Source organism: Globicephala melas, chromosome 5 (genome assembly GCF_963455315.2).
Source record: "Globicephala melas chromosome 5, mGloMel1.2, whole genome shotgun sequence".
In the NCBI taxonomy this organism is placed as follows: domain Eukaryota; kingdom Metazoa; phylum Chordata; class Mammalia; order Artiodactyla; family Delphinidae; genus Globicephala; species Globicephala melas.
The window spans coordinates 241,150-258,453 of record NC_083318.1 but is presented as its reverse complement, the minus strand read 5'-3'; positions in this window follow the sequence as shown (position 1 = coordinate 258,453).

Sequence of the window (17,304 nt, the reverse complement as noted above, 5' to 3'; positions counted from 1 at the left end):
ATTTAATGTGTGTGGCCATTCCCTCCGGAGCCCTGATTTCCCTGGGAGGCGATGGGGATGGAGGGTGCAGCCAGGGTCATGGCGGGAGGGCCGGGATGCACACCCTTTGGGCCCTGTTGGACGACCCCCACTAACCCCTGCACCCGGCCAGATGGGAACACCTTCCCCTTTTGCTGGGGCCGCTGCAGGGGCTCCCCGCCGCCCTTTCTCCCTAAGGAAGTCCCGGCCAGAGCCATCTCCCCTTGAAATGCAGCCCGGCCCCTTCCTCAGCGCCCCCTCCCCCCAAGTCTCCCACCTGCAGCACAGGCCCCATCCCTGGCCTTTCCTGCCCCACAGCTATACCGGGCCCTGGGGCCCAGGTCCCACTGTGCTGGCCACACCTTGGGCCCAGCGGGGAGCTGAGGCTCAGCCCTGGGGTCCTGCCCATCGTTGGTCTGGTGGTACCATCCCTCCTCCCTGTGCCCTCAGGGAGGCATCTGTGTCCCACACCTGCCTGTCGAGGCTGAGGCCTAACGAGGTGCCCGTGGGACCTGCTGGCTCTGAAGCCTGGCCCGGGGTACCCCGACCCCACCCCGAGATGCCACGGCCACGTGTGTCCCCAGAAAGGCCTTGTTTGACCTCCATTTCTGGGGGCCTCTCTCCAGGAAAGTGGTATCTGTGACCTTCCTCACACTGCTGGCTGAGAACGCCCGGGAGCCTTCCGGCAGAACTTGCCCAGTCTCAGCAAACAGAAAGGACACCCCTGTCCCCTTCCCCACCCCCATTCCTCTTCCCCTCCCCACCGAGCTGTGCCCAGAATACTGCCCTGGACCCATTGCCCCTTTGCCTCTGCCTCGGAACTCGGACAGAAGCCTGTGTAGCCAACTCTGGCTTTGGGATCTGTGAGCCACCGCCCCCAGCATAGCTCCTCTCAGGAGGGCACCCCAAGCAGGCCCCATCATCAGTCCCCACCCCCAGCCTGGCCTGGACTCATCTCAGTCTTGAGCAATGAGCCAGGTGTGCCGGTGACCTGGATCGCCTTCCCTTGGGACCCCAGCCAACCCTTCCTCAGTGCCTGGTGGGGCAGACCCCTTGGGTGCCAGGTCCCAGGACTCCAGGGAGAGGCACTCGCTCACTTCAGGCTTGCTGAGCCCCCGTGCTGTGCAGAGCTTTGTTCTAGGCACCGGGGGTAATTGAGGTCCCTTCCTCCCGGGACTGATTGCTCCAGTGGCCAGATGATAAACACATAATAAGTCAGGTGGTGGTTTCTTCCGTGTAGGAAACTGAGCAGGATAAGGTGGCAGAGAGGATGGTAGGGTAGCTGTTTCACCCCCGAGGAGGTGACATGCGCAGACAGGCCCCAACGAAGAAAGGAGGGAGCCCCGTGGGCCTCTGGTGGGAGCGCATTCCAGGCAGGGAACAGCAGCGCCAGGGCCCTGAGGCAGGAGCCAGCTGGGCACTTCAGAGTGGCACTAGGGCTCCGCCGACCGTGCCCTTGCCCCTGGGCTGGCTTTAGGACCACACTGCCTCTTCACAGGGTCTCCTTCCTTTCAGAAGTTAACTCTATTTTGACAAAGCAGAGCCCGCTTTGATACTCGGCCCCCCAGAGACGTCCTGCACTGCGCAGCAGGCGGGTCCTCGCCCTGGTCCCTGTGGGCAGCCAGCCCGGGGCAGCACTCTGCCTGGGTTTGTTGTCTCTCCTCTCAGGCGCCCTGCACTCGCCCAGCTGTACGATCACCAGCCACTTAACCATCAAGCCTGTCACGACACATTTTTAAAGATCTGGCAATAAAGGACCATCTTGTCTAGTTGTGCTAATCTGCAGCTAGACAATCCTGCCGTCCACAATCGCCGCCAGCGGGGCTCGGTGAACCCTGGGTCTGGGCCACCTGTCCACACAACTGAGAACCTGCTCCACTCCTGCCTCAGCCGGTTCCCGTCAGGTCCGAAGGGAGGGGTAGCGTCTCGGGTGAAGGGTGGGTCTCTTGGAGCCGGGCTCGCGCTCGGGCCGAGGGGCGGGGTTGAGGAAGTCGAACTGGGGAGCTTGGCTTGGACAGGACTGGGGCGGGGGTGGGAGTCAGGCTGGGGGGCGGGACCTGGGGCGGGATCGGAGACGGGATTGGGGGGGCGGGCTGGGCCGGGACTGGAGGCGGGGTTTGAGGGGGAGCTCAAGCCGGGGGGCTCGGCTGGGGGCGGGATCGGAGGCGGGATGCGGGAAGCCAGGATGAGAGGCAGAGCTGGAGGCGGGACTGGGGATTGGCTCGGGCTGCTGCAATGCCTGCCAGTGTCGGTCAACATCTACGTGGCCCGGAGGATGGAAGGGCCTCAAGGCAGGACCCAGCCCAGTGCCACTAGACCTGGGCGCTGAGTCGAGGCGTCGGGGCCACGCGCGGACCCCTGGCGTCCCCCGCCCCCGTCCCGGCCCCGCCCCCGCCCTGGACGGCCTGAGCCAATCAGCGCGTGCCGGATCAGGCCGCTGCGATTGGCTCCGAGAGGGTCACGTGGCAGAAGCCTGTTTAATCGGAGCCCGGGAGACGCCAAAGCAGGAGGGGTGGTTCGCGGCAGGTCTGGGACTGTCCTCGGGCTCGATACCCGAGTGTCGTCCCCGTTGCCCCCCCACCCCACCCCGCGCGTCCTCCGAGCCCTCCCCGGGCCAGGCTGAGCTGCGGCAAAAAGGGGAACGCCCGTGTCCCAGAGGACCGCCAGCTGGGGTGGAGGGCAGCGAGGTCCAGGCGGGGCACTGACCCAGTGCTTGCGAGGCCCCGCGCTGGAGAGGAGACGCGCCCAGCCTGGTGCGCACAGCTTGTGTTGGGACAGACAGCAGAGGGTCGCCACCCTCGCCCGGGGAGCTGAAGCCAGCTCCCGGTGGGGTCATCCCTCCCGCCCAGCGGCCCTGCCCCCAGACTGGCCCCCCGAGGTGAGGCGGTGAGGGTGTGAGGCCCGGGTGGTCCCAAGCTGGCTCAGCAGAGGTTTCTGCCTGTCTAAGGACAGAGCTGGGGGGACCACATAGTGGTCCCTGCGGCACCGTGGGAGCTGGAGCTGAGGAGGGGGCTCGGGGGTGGAGGAGGCTCCAGCGGCAGTGCTGGCCGGTAGTGGGTCTTCACTCTGCTGCCTGAGGCTTGGGGAAGAACCAGAGTCCTGGGCACCCAGAATCCTTCACTATCACATCGCTTGTCCCTGAGGGTGGGGCCTGGCTGTGCCCCAGGGTCTCCACTCAGGGCCGAGCACCAGCCCCCAGGCCCCAGTGGTGCCCAGGGTGACTTCTCAGCTCCGAAGATGAGGCATATGGGAGGTGACGTTTAATTTGATTTCTACAAAATAAACAATGTTTCTTGGACCCTTGAGTGAGTGCATTGAGATTTATGCTGCGGAGAGGGCAAAGGACGATGCCGGGAAGGAGAGGAGGGCCCGGCCTGGCTGGGGAAAGGCCTGAGGCTGGGAGGGGACAGGGTGAGGCCCCGGCAGAAGCTCCTGGCTGCCGCCCTGCTGCAGCAGGAGACCCAGGGGCTGGGGGGGATCCTGCGCATGGCTCCTGCCGTTCCCTCTCCCTGGCTCTCTCCCAAGTGCCCAGTGCAAAGATGGCTTCTTGGAAAGGCAAATGTTAATGGGTTGTTGACTGGCTTTCGAGCCCCGCCCAAGTGCTGACCTTTAATTTGCTTCAATCTGTGGGTTCCACCGGCAGCTGAGCAGAGCTGCTGCAGAGAGAGCTTGCCCACAGGAGGGCCCTGGGCTCTGTGTCCAGGAGGCCAAACCCCTGATTCTCTCAAAGGAGTCCTAGATTCTAGGGTCTGTCAGCCAGAAGTCAGCCTCTGTCCACACATGTCCACCAGGCACGGGCCGTGGGGCCCTGGGGGGGGGGAGCAGGCACTCCCCATCACACCTCCTGGCCCCCTCCCTCACCCGCCCAGAACTGGGGCCAGACAGTAGGGGCTGCACCTGGCCAGAACCCCCAGGCTTAGATGGGAGGTTGACGGTCTGCACAGGTTCTCTCTCCTGCAGTTAATTCCTCATACAGTGAGCGGAAATAAAGTTCAGTAAGTAAGCAAAATTCACCAATCAGGAGGAATTCACCCATGGCTGCGGCAGGAAATATACAAGATGAGCCTGGAAACAAGGAAATGCTAAATCACAAACCGGACCCACAATGATGGGGCATGAGAAAGGGGCGTAGCAGCCACTGACTGAGCTCCCAAACCTGGCCCAACGTGAGCAATGTCGTGCTGGAGAATAACCCATGAGTCCACGCTAGGGTACATGGTTTAAACACATAAGTGAGTCGGGGGGAAGAGACAAATCTGCCACGCAGAGGGGTCCACGTACGGAGATGGAGCAAACGCCCCGCCCCTTCAGCGTGGGCTCCACCTGCTGACTTCCTGTCGAAGCACACAGTGTGGTACAGGAGTTAACAGGGTAAAAGCGAGTGGGGAAGGCTGACTGATGCCACCCCCGCCCCCAGGGGATTGAGGTTATTTTCAGCAGCGACTGGTTGAGTTGGTAGCAGGTGCCCATGATGTGATAAGATGAGAGAGGAAGCCTACCTCTGGGGTCCCCAAACTCGTAACCCCAGTCTAACCCTGAGGAGAACATCAGACCCCATTTGAGGGCCATTACACACCTGATCAGCGCTCCTCAAAACTGTCAAGGTCATCAAAAACAAAGAATGTCTGAGAAACTGTCACAGCCCAGGGGAACCTGAGGGGGCATGACGACTGATGTGATGTGACATTGTAACGAGCAGGACCCTGTGGGGCCTTCCTGGGACAGACACCTTCCCCGCACATGTCCTCCACCTGCCTCTTGTTTGTAGAAAAACTTTAGCCTCCTAGGCCTTCCCTAAGTTCCAAAGAATACATTTAATCAGAGAAGTGAGAAAAATGCAGAGACAAACAGAAATAGTCAAGCAAGGCAAAGTGATAATAGTTTAGCCATTAAACACAGTCAGGCACCTGTAGCTCCTCCCCAAGGGCTACCGATAATACTCTGAGCACGTCCTTGAGCTGCTTCGCTGACACTGAAGCCTCCACCGGGTGGGAGAAGCTATGCATGCCACCCACAAGCACGCAGACTCCAGGTCAGTTAGGACCAGAGGCTGATGGTGTTGCCTCCCAGTTACCTCACCACCAACCAATCAGAAGAATGTCCACCCGCTGAGCAGGCACCCGACAACGCCCCCTCGATCGCCCTGTCTTCAAAAACCCTTCCCTGAAAGCCATCAGCGAGTTTGAGTCTTCCGAGCACCAGCTGCCCTGGACTCCTTGCCTGGCGCCTGCAACGAGCGCTGTGCGTTCCTTCACCACGGCCTGCTGTCGGTAGACGGGCTTTACTCTGTGCAGGCGAGTGGACCCAGTTTGGCTCCTTAATAACACCCTGGAGCAGAAAAAGGACATCAAGTAAAACAACTAAAGGCATCTGAACACAGAATGGACGTTAGTTAATGCAAATGTATCAGTGTTGGTTCATTCATTGTGACAAGACGTTAAGAGGACGGGAGACTGGGGGCGGCGTGTGGGGAACACGCCACACTATCTTCATAATTTTCCTGGAAATCTAAAACTGTTCTAAAAGTTTACTGAAAAAGGCATAATGCAATTCAGTTAACATTAAAACCAGCCCCTGAATGCAAGACCGACCCAGGAGAGGGAAGCGCGGGTTCAGCCCCGAGCCAGCTCACGCGCCCGCACAGCCTGAACCCACAGCGCAGTCCTGGCTCCTTCCCGGCTCTGGATGATGCCCCCCGGCCCCGCCCCGTGGGGTGAACCGGGCCGGGTGGCCTGACACCGTCCTGGTCCAGCACAGGTTCGCCTGATTGGCCTGGCCCCTGCCAACCTCTCAGGCCACTGAGGTGTGCAGGGTCCTGGAAAGCCCAGCAGCCCTCCTTCCCAACGCAGATGGAAAAGCAAACCGGCCTCAGAGATGGGGAGAGAGCAGAACCTCGCCTGCGTCTAAGCTGGAACCCAATTCCCGACAGAGCTGGCCCAGCAGGAGCAAAACGGGGGGAGCCCGCAGGGCCAGGAGCTGCCAGGCTACAAACAAGTGGCCACCCGGGCCCCCCCGGAAGAAAAATAACTCAGGAAACACAACGTAAGAACATGAATTCAATCACCATCAAGTTCTGTGGGAAAGCATCTCACACATCCCTTCAGTAACAAACAGAACACAGAGCGAGCAGCTGAAATCAGGAAGAGATACAGAGATTCAGAGCGCAATTAGCAAACCTGGCCTATTGAACGTACATAGAACTTTGCACTCAACTGAAAAGGACAGAAAATTACATATTCTTTTCAAGTTCCATGAATATTTACAAAAATTAACTGCTGACCGGGCCATGAAGCTATAGTCCCAACAAATCATGGAACTGGCAAAAAGCACAACACATGGGGGACTTCCCTGGCGGTCCAGTGGTTAGGACTCCGCGCTGTCACTGCCGGCGGCCCGGGTTCGATCTCTGATCGGGCAATTAAGATCCCACAAGCCGCTCAGCATGGCAAAATGAAAAAAAAAATACCCCAAAAACCAAACACGCGGTCTAGCCTCAGGGCAGCTAGTCTAGAGATTAACAACAAAGAAAGATTCAGAAACCCCCATGTTTGGAAATTAAACTTCTAAATTATCCATAGGACAGAGAAGACATAAAAATAGATTGTTGTGTTTTTAGTATGTCATTATAAATTGGTTAAAAGACTGAAACAGTAGAATATAAATATGTATAATTAACTCACCAACTTGTAGAAGAATAAATGGAAAAAACCTTGATTAATCAATAGGGGATAGAAACGAGGGGGGAGAAAAGCAAGTAGAAAGTACAAAAAGGTGGCAAATCCAAGTCCCAATATGTCCAGTTACATCAGCCGTCAGAGCAGCTGACGGGGTGGCCGCCTGTGTCCCGGGACTCTCTGCTGGTCACTCTGGTCACCTCCCAGCTGCCCGCATCCGCTGCTTCGTCTGACACCTTTTTCCAGACGGCAGCTCTGCCTTTGTGTCCAGCCGCAAGTCCCAGCGAGATGACACTGTAGCACCGGCGGGGGGATGCGGGTGAGCTACCCCAGCTCCTTCCACCTGGAACCAGACAGGGAACATCTCCAAGGCACGTGTCCCCCAAGTCCCAAGCTCCCCCACAGGAGTAACCTTTGGTCACCATGAGGCTGGCTCAGGAAGGGGCCTCTTCTGTGCCAATGTCCTGCAGCTGAAATCCTCCAGCAGTGCCCTGCAGCAGAACAAGTTAGGGAGAGAACACACACGATGGGCGTCTCGGTGAGAAGGGACCTCTAGGATTTGGGGGACGGCGGGTGATTTGGGTGGAGAGTTTGAGGAAGCGGGCTTCGTCCTGGCTCAGGTGCCATCAGGAACTGGGGGACCTTCTGTGATGGGGCTTCTCAGTACATCTTATCTGGAGGGGAGAGGGCTAGCGGGTAACACTGTGATCGCTAAACACGGCCAGGGCGGGGATGCTGGGTCACTTCTGTGGTCAGAGTTTACATTTTGTCTGTGTTCGGATGCAGTTACTACGCGCTCTTGTTTATGTCTGGATCCATCAGGGCGGCTCTGCCTGGTGGTGTGTCGTGCGAAACTGCTTCTGTTCGAAGGGGGACGCCAGCACCTGGTGGGGGGGTGGGGCCGGCTCCCGGGGGGCGGGTGGTGGTGAGGGCTCAGCTCCTGGACGTCAGGGCTGCTTTGCTCTTTCACACTGGCTGCCTTCCATCCCCGAATCTCACCCCTGCTTCTCACGTGGTAATTCTGCACCTCCAGGTGAAGGAGTTGGACACCAGCCTTTGTCTTTGGGGTGAATTCTGGGTGACTGTCCACACCAAAAGTGGACTGAGAAAGCAGGCCCTCAGGATGAGATCGGAGGGGTGGCTTTTGGCCAGTGGGGAGGGTTACATCCAGTGACCACACCTGTCCCCTGGTGACGTGCCCAGCACCAAGGCCATAACAGCCACGGCAAGGCTGCAAGGCAGCTAGCTGGTCACTGTTGGTGCCACCAGGATCCTAAAGGGCGTCGACACCCTGACTCAAGGGGCCTCGGGCAGCCTATCCAGAGACCCTGTTTGTCCCGCTACAGCTGCCCAGGACAGGGCTGTGACGGCGGCAGGCCACCACGTCTCCTGCGCTGAGCTGGGCCTTGCTGGGGACGAAGCTCATGGGGTGGAAGTGCCCGGAGGGAGCCCGGGGCCATCTTGAACCCCTTTCCCTTGGAGGCCTGAGCGTGAAGGGCGGCCTCCCCGCAAGCTGTCGCCCTCCTCTTGCAGCTGCTGCCCAGAGAGTAGGGTCCTGCCTCAGCCAGACTGGGCTGGGTCGGAGGGGCAGGGCCCCAGGACCCTGAGCTCCGCCATCTGGGTCCGAGGGTGCCGGGCAGTGGGCACAAGGCGGGTGCCCTCCTGCGGCTCCGAGATTTGAGTCCCGGCAAGGACTCTGGAGCTGGTCCTAAAGTGGAGAAAACCAGTGCCCTTCCGTGGACGGGATGGAGATGGAGATGCTGTACCCAGCAAACACCGCGAGGGCCCCTCCCAACCCCAAGCTGCAGGGTGCGGATTCCAGAACAGATTCCAGAATGATGCGGCCGGTGGTCCCCAACGCCCCTTTACTTCACCAGACCCTCACCAAGCCTGTGACCTCACAGGTGCCGGAGGACGCCTCCTCCCCAGGGGTCAGCGAGGCCCCCGCACCTGGTGCGCAGCCGCTGGTCACTGTGTCTCCGGGTGGGCAGCCTGCACTCCCTAAAACAGCCAGCAGTGTGCGCTCAGCGCGGACCTCCTCCTGGTGGCCATGTCGTCTGAAGAGTGCCCAGGTCCCCTGGACACCCTGCAGGACATCCCACTGGCCCGTGGCATCAAGGCGGGCAGAATGGGGCACGGAAGCTTGAGAGGGTGGAGAAAACCCCAGAGATCCAGGGGCCGCCGACACCAAAGTCTCCTTTTGTGTTCTTCCTTTAAATCGTGGAAGAATTTACATACAGAAATGTGCACAGACCTTAAGTGCACAGTTCGATGATTTTTGACAAACTCTAGGTTACCTGTTCCTCTGGTCAAGATGCAGGATCTGCCCGTCACCCCAGAAAGCTCCCCCATGCCCCTTCCCGCGCAGCCGCCATCCTCCCCGACAGAAGCAACTGCTGGGCTTCTTCCCACCTCCAGCTCCTGGTCTGTCTGCTCCTCTCCTGGGCGTGAGCGGGGTCGTGTGGTAGGTTCCCTTTTGTGCCCAGCACTTCCGCGTGTCTTGGAGGTGGCTGTGCCCACCTGGCGGAGCCGGGCGTGCGGAGGCCCCACGCTCGCTGTGTCCCCACAGATGACCATGGGGTCGTGTGCACTTCAGTCGTAAAGAGCTGCAGCAGAGTCCCTTTAAGGACGTCCGCCTCTGCTTCTCTTTGGTAAATTCCCACGAGTGGCAGTGCTGGGCTGTGGGCAGGTCCGGCCCAACTGAGAAGAAACACCAGAGCCGTTCTGGGGGCGTCAGCGGAGCCAGCGATGCCTGGAGAACCAGTCCCACGTCTTCGTCAACTGGCCTGTCAGCCTCTCCATCCGTTTGGGCTGCTTTCAAAAAGCACTGCAGACCGGGAGCTTTGACAGCACAGTTACTCCTCACGGTTCTGGAGGCTGGAACCCCGAGATCAAGGTGCCAGCAGATTCGGTGTCTGGTGAGGGCAGCTTCTCGCTGTGTCCTCACGTGACAGAGGGGTGGACGGAGCCCTCGGGGGCTCTTCTAAAAGGACACTAATCCGTCCACAATTGAATCGCCTCCGAAAGGCCCCACCTCCTAACATCACCACACCGGTGTTTAGGATTTCAACTCATGAATCTGGGGGGGGGACACACAAACAGTCTGTAACAGTCTAAAGTTTTAGTCGTTTTGGTGGGTTTGTAATGGTGTCTCATCTTGGCTTTAACTTGCTTGCCTGAAGCTCACGGTGAACACTTCTTCATGTGCCTGTTGGCCATTGTCTATCTTCCTTTGAGAAGTCTCTGATCAGATCTTTTGTCCATTAAAAAAAATTCGGTCATATGGTAGTTCTATTTTTAGTTTTTTGTAAGGAACCTCCATACTGTCCTCCATAGTGACTGTATCAATTTACATTCCCACCAACAGTGCAAGAGGGTTCCCTTTTCTCCACACCCTCTCCAGCATTTATTGTTTCTAGATTTTTTGACAATAGCCATTCTGACTGGCATGAGGTGATACCTCATTGTAGTTTTGATTTGCGTTTCTCTACTAATTAGTGATGTTGAGCATCTTTTCATGTGCCTCTCTAAAAAAAATGGTACTGATGAACCTAGTTGCAGGGCAGGAATAAAGCAGACATAGAGAATGGACTGGAGGACACAGGGTGGGAGGGGGAAGCTGGGGCAAAGTGAGAGAGTGGCATGGACATATACACACTACCAAACATAAAATAGCTAGCTAGTGGGAAGCAGCCGTATAGCACAGGGAGATCAGCTCGGTGCTCTGCGACCACCTAGAGGGGTGGGATAGGGAGGGCGGGAGGAAGGCTATAGAGGGAGCAGATATGGGGACATATGTAGGCACATGGATGAGTCACTTTGGTGTACAACAGAAACTAACACAGTGAAGTTTGTGAAGCAAACTTATAATTGTGAAGCAATTATACTCCAATAAAGATTAAAAAAAATTGGAAAGGTTCATGCACCCTAATGTTCACTGCAGCACTATTTACAATAGCCAAGGCATGGAAGCAACCTAAGTGTCCATCAACAGATGAATGGATAAAGAAGATGTGATACACACACACACACACACACACACACACTATAATGTACTCAGCCATAAAATAAAATAAAATAATGTCATTTTCAGAAACACGGATAGACCTAGAGATTATCATACTAGATGAGGTAAGTCAGACAGAGAGAGACAAACATCCTATGATATCACTTATATGTGGAATCTAAAAAATTGACACAAATGAGCTTATTTACAAAACAGACTCTCAGACATAGAAAACAAACTTATGCTTACCAAAGGGGAAAGGAGGGGAGGGATACATGAGGAGTTTAGGGTTAACAGATGCACACACTACATATAAAATAGACAACCAACAAGGACCTACTGTAGAGCACAGGGAACTATATTCAGTATCTTGTAATAACCTGTAATGGAAAAGAATCTGAAAAAGGATATACCTGTATATCTGAATCACTTTGCTATACACTTGAAACTAACACAACATCGTAAATTAACTATATTTCAATAAAAATTCAGTTGCTGTCTATTTAAAAACTTAATAGACTTTATTTTTTGGAGCAGTTTTAGAGTTACAAAAAAGTTGAGTGGCAAGCACAGAGAATGTCCACACACCCCCTCCCGTCCCCTCCAGTTTCCCCTGTTATTTTGATCTTGCATTAGTTGGTACATTTGTTACAACAGTGAACCTATGTGGATACACTGTCATTAACTAAAGTCCATAGTTTACGTTAGGGTTCATTCTTTGTGTTGTACATTCTACAGGTTTTGACAAACGCATAATGACATATATGCACTATTATCATATAAAATAGTTTCACTGCCCTAAAATTCCTCTGTGCCCCCCATTCATCCCTCCTTCCAAATCCTTCCAGTCACTGATCTTTTTTACTGCATCCATAGTGTCGCCTTTTCTAGCGTTTCACATAGCTGGAATCACACGGTAGGTAGCATTTTCAGATTGGCTTCTTTCACTCAGTCATATGCATTCAAGGTTCCTCTGTCTTTTCATGGGTTGAAAGCTCATTTCTTTATAGCACTGAATAATATCCCACTGTCTGGATGGACCACACTTTATTTATCCATTCACCTTCTGAAGGACACCTTGGTTGTTTCCGTATTTTGGTACCTATGAATAAAGCTGCTATAAACGTTTGTGAAGAGTTTGTGTGGATGAGTTTTCAGCTCATCTGGGTAAATACCAAGGAGCACGACTGCTGGGTTGCATGGTGAGAGTATGTTTAGTTTTGTGAGAAACCACCAAACTATCTTCCAACGTGGCTGCACCATTCGGCGTTCCCACCGGCAGTGACGAGACTTCCTGTTGCTCCACAACCTCGCCAGCATTCGGTGTTGTCAGTGTCCTGGATTTTGGACATTCTAATAGGTGTCTCATTATTATTTTAATTTGCAATTCTCAAATGACATGATTTTGAGTGTCTATTCATATGCTTATTTGCCATTTGTATATCTTTTTTGTGATGTGTCTGTTAGGACTTTGGCCAATTTTTTGAGTTGTTTTCTTATTGTTGAGTTTTAAGAGTTCCTGGTATATTTTAGATAACAGTCCTTTATCAGATGTGTTGTGTTTTGTGCTTTGCGAAGATTTTCTGCCAGTCTGAGGCTCCTCTTTTTATTCTCTTAATGGTATCTTTCACAGAGCATAAGTTGTTAATTTTAATGAAGACCAACTGACGAGTTTTTTCTTTCATGCTTTTTGGTGGTGTATCTAAGCAGCTGCTGCTAACCCAGGATTATCTAGATCTTCTCCTGTTATTTTTTAGGAATTTTATAGTTTTTAACTTTACATGTAGGGTTATGATGCATTTCAAGTTAATTACTGTGAAGGGCTTAAATTCTGTGTTTAGTTTCTTTCTCTCGCTTTTTTTTTTTTTTTTTTTTTTGGGCATATCAGTGTCCAGTTGCTCCAGCACCATTTGTTGGAAAGACTACCTTTCCTCCATTGAATAGCCTTTGCTCGTTTGTCAACAGTTGGCTATATTTGCGTGGGTCTGTTTCTGGTCTCTCTATTCTGTTTCACTGATCTGTTTGTCTCTTTTTTCAGTGCTACCACACTGTCTCGGTTATTGTAGCTTTATAGTAAGTCTTGAAGTAGGGTAGTGTGAATCCTCCAACTTTGTTCTTTTCTTTCAATATTGTGTTGACTTTTGTGGGTCTTTGCCTCTCCATATAAACCCCAGAATGAGTTTGTCAATATCAGCAAGATAACCTGCTGGGATTTTAACTGGGACTACATGGAACCTATACATCCATTTGGGAAGAACTGACATTTTGACAGTATTAAGTCTTCCTACCCATGAACATGGACTCTGTCTCCACCTATTTAGATCTTTGATTTCTTACATCAGAACTTTATAGTTCCTCATGCAGATCTTATACATATTTAGTTAGATTTACACCTATGTATTTCTTTTTGGTACTAATGTAAATGGTATTGTGTTTTTAATTTCAAATTCCAATTGTTTACTGACGGTAGTTGCTGTTTTTTAAATTTATTTTTTAAATTATGATACACTAAGACCTTTTTCCTTTAGTGTACAATTCTATGAATTGTGATGTATAGAATTGTGTAATTGTGTAACACTAAACGGTGAAATACTGAATGATTTCCCCCTAAGATAAGAAACAAGGTAAAGATGTCCTCTCTCACCACTCCTACTCAGTGTTGGAGGATCCAGCCAGTGCAATAAGGCAAGAAAAGGAAATAAAGGTAATAGAGATTGGAAAAGGAGATACAAAACTTTTCCTATTCACAGACTACATGACTGTCTATGTAGAAAATCCCAGACTAATCTAAAACAATATGGTCATAGGGTAACACACAAAAATCAATCCTATTACTACGTACAAGCAATAAAAAGCAATAAAATATTGAAAATTGCAATTGAAAACAACAGCAGCCTTGAAAGAAAGAATGCATGTGTGAGGGAGAGAGAGAAAGAGACAGAAAGAGAGAGAGAGAGAGAAAAGCAGACAGAGAGACTTAGGTATAAATCTAACCAAACATGCACAGGATCTGTATGCACAAAATCCTGACTAAAGACACGAAAGAAGACCTACATAAATGAAGAGACATAACATGCTCATAGACTGAAAGACTCAACATGTTATTGAACCAAGCTTGGGTCCACTCACCAGCACGCAGTAAAGCCAATCTGCTGACACTGGTTGTGGTGAAGGAAAGGGCAGCATTCATTGCAGGAGCCAAGCAAGGAGTCCAGGCAGCTAGTGCTCAGAAGACCCAAACTCCCCGATGGCTTTCAGGGAAAGGGTTTTAAAGACAGGGTGAGGGAGCGGGGTCGTGGGGGTGTGTGATCAGCTTGTGGACGTTCTTCTGATTGGTTGGTGGTGAGGTAATTAGGAGTCAGCAGCATCAACCTTCTGGTTTCAGCCAGTCTGGAGTCTATGTGTTTGTGGGCAGCATACAGTTAACTTCTTCCACCTGGTGGGGGTTTCAGAATCTGCAAAACAGCTCAAGAATATGGCTCAGAATAGTATCTATAGCCCTCGAGGTCCTTGACTATTTAATGGCTAAACTATTATGATTTTGTCTTGCTTGGCTGTTTTCCTTTGTTTCTGCATTTTCTCACTTCTCTGATTAAATGTATTCTTTGGAACTCAGGGAAGGCCTAGGAGGCTAAAGGTTTTCTATAAACAAGAGGCAGGCAGAGGACATGGTGGGGAATGTTTGTCCCGGGAAGGCTGCCCAGGGTCCTGCTCGGTTACCAACATAGTCGAGATGTCAATCTCCCCCAAAGTGATCTATAGAATTAACACAATTCCAAAACTCCCAGCAGAACATTTTTTAGATATAGATAAGAAGAGTGTAAAATTTATATGGCAGGGTAAATGAGCCAGGGTAGCTAAAATAATTTTTACAAAGAAGAACAAAGTTGGATAAATCACTCTACCCAATTTGAATGCTTTCCATAAAGCAACAACTATCCAAACAGTATGGTATCAGCAAAGGACAAATACACAGTCAGTGATCAGAAATTAATGATAAGGAGTCCAGAAACAGATCCACATAGATATGGCCATTTGACCTCTGACAACAGTGCAAGTGAATCCAGTGGAGAAAGGACAGCCTTTTCAACAGTGCTGAAAAGTTGATCGGTTGATCGTCCACATGCAAATAATCGAACCTCAACCGAAGCCTCACATCTCACAATTAATTCAAAATGAATCACACATCAGTGTAAAACACAAAGCTGTGAAATGTTTGGAAGAAAACAGAAAAATACCTTCATGACCTGGCCTTTGTCAAAGAGTTCTTAGACATGATATCAAAAGCGTAATCCATAAACGAATTCATAAACGAAGAAATCAATTGGACTTCATCAAAATTAAAAGCATTCGCTCTGCCAAAGACAGTGTAAAGAAAATGAAAACACAAGATAAATACGGGGAGAAATATTTGCAAATCACATATCAAACTTAGGACTTGTATCCAGAATATATAAAAACTCTCAAAACTCAGTAAGAAAATAACTCAGTTAAAAAGTAGGCAAAAGACATGAACAGACAGTGCACCAAAGATGATGTAATGACAGACAAGCACATGAAAAGAGGATCAACATGAAAGCCATTAGGGAAATGCAAATTCCAACCACAGTGACACACCACTACACACCACCAAAAGCGTCTAAAATCGAAGAGAACACTGGCACTTTGGGATGCGGGGCGCTGCAATGGCTCAGGCCTTGCAGGTGGAAATGCAAAGTCGGGCGGCCGGTCTGGAAACTGTCGCTCGAGGCTTCTTTTCTCTTTTTCTGCTTTTTGGCCACAACACACGGCATGTGGGATCTTAGTTCTCCAATCAGGGATAGAACCCGCGCCCGCTGCATTGGAAGGCGGATTCTAACCACTGGACCACCAGGGAAATCCTGTTCAGCAGTTTCTTAAACATACACTCACCATACGACCCAGAAATCCTACTTTGTAGAGAAACAAAGCTTACGTCCACACGCAAACCTGTACATGAGGTTCACAATCATCAAAAATTGAAAATGCGAAAGTCTTTCATCAGGTGAACCGGCAAACTGTGGTCCATCCACGTCACAGGACATATGAGCCATTTGGCCACTCGGATGGATCTCAAAGGCACTACGCTGAGTCCAGGAGTCCAGTCTCAAAGGTGACGCGTACAATTCTATTTACACGACATTTTTTTTTTGACAGGTCCTGCCTCAGGTTTATTTATACAAATAGCACAGGACACCAGCCCCATGCAGACAGCAGCCCAGGGGTCACACTAGTCCTTCTGTCCTCACATGGGCAGATAAAGGTCTCTACTTGGGAGCCTTTGTGGGGACCTGAGCGGGAGCTGGAGCCGCCTTGGCCTTGGTAAAGGCAAGATTACAATGCCGGAGATCAGTGGCTGCCAGGAATTATGGGGGGTGGGGGTGGCAGAGGAGGACCGGCACTCAGGAGGTCTTTGGGATGATGGAGCTGTTGTGTCCTGACTGTAGTGGTGGTTGCATGAATCTGTGTATGTGTTAAAAATCCAAAAACAAAACAGAAAGGTTACTTAAAAAATTTTTTTTTACTTAAAATTTGTAATTTAAAAAATGGAAATTACACATTCTAGACTAAAATGTCTAGTGAGCTTTAACAGAAGGAAATTTCTCGACTTAGTCAACAGTATTTATCAAAACTCCACAACCGTGCTTAAATGGAGACGTCAAGAGTCTTCCCACTCAAGTCTGAACGCACAGCAAGCTTCCTTCGCCGCCAACATTCTTCGAGATGCAGCCGTGCACACGCAGCCCGCAGAGGAGCACAGGGGTCCGTGTGTTTGCTGTGACACTGCTGCCTGTGGGCGTCCAGGACACCCACCCCGCCACTCCCGGAACCAGCAGATTGGGTACAAACACCAGTGTCTTCTCCATTCCATATAAGCAGGTGCCCCGCCTCCCTGAGGAAACACAAGAAATAAGCCAAACTAGAAATACGTGAGCCCTGTGGGAGGAAAACCCGGAAGCCCCTCTGCAAGACCCTGAAGGGGGTCTGAGCGCACGAGCGTCACGGGTGAAAAGGCGACACTGACACAGTGCGAGGAAGCGCTTTCCACGCTGGACGACAAACAGAACACACACCCTGCGATTCTGGCAGGCCCCCGGGGGCCCCACTTCACCCTTGGGAGCGTCACTAAGCAAGCCCTCAAAAGGAACCGTCACAGGGGCCAACCTGGGCGTTGAGGGAGCAGGCGGCCCAGACCAGCCGCAGCTCCATCAGGAAGTATTTCGATCCGTGTTGGCTGCGTTCGCGGGAGGTGGGGCTCCGGGCCCCTCCCGCCGCCCTGGGTGTGGGGTCAGAGACAGCCGAGGGGCAGGGGGAGTAACACCTGTAACACCTGCACAGCCAAAGCACCACGCGGGGCCAGGAAGAGAAGTGTGGATCCCGGGGACCCCTGGCTGTCCTGGGACCATTCCCCATATCTCTCCAGAGCCCTGGGGTCGCAGGACCTCCCCGCCCAAGCCCTGGGGTCCTACAGACAACAGCCTGTAAGCAGTAGAATCACCAGAAACACCTCCCAGGACTGAGCTGGGATTAATGCCTGCTTTGTGCTTCCTGAGGTGTTAGTGGAAAAAGCCATTTCCCACCAACAAG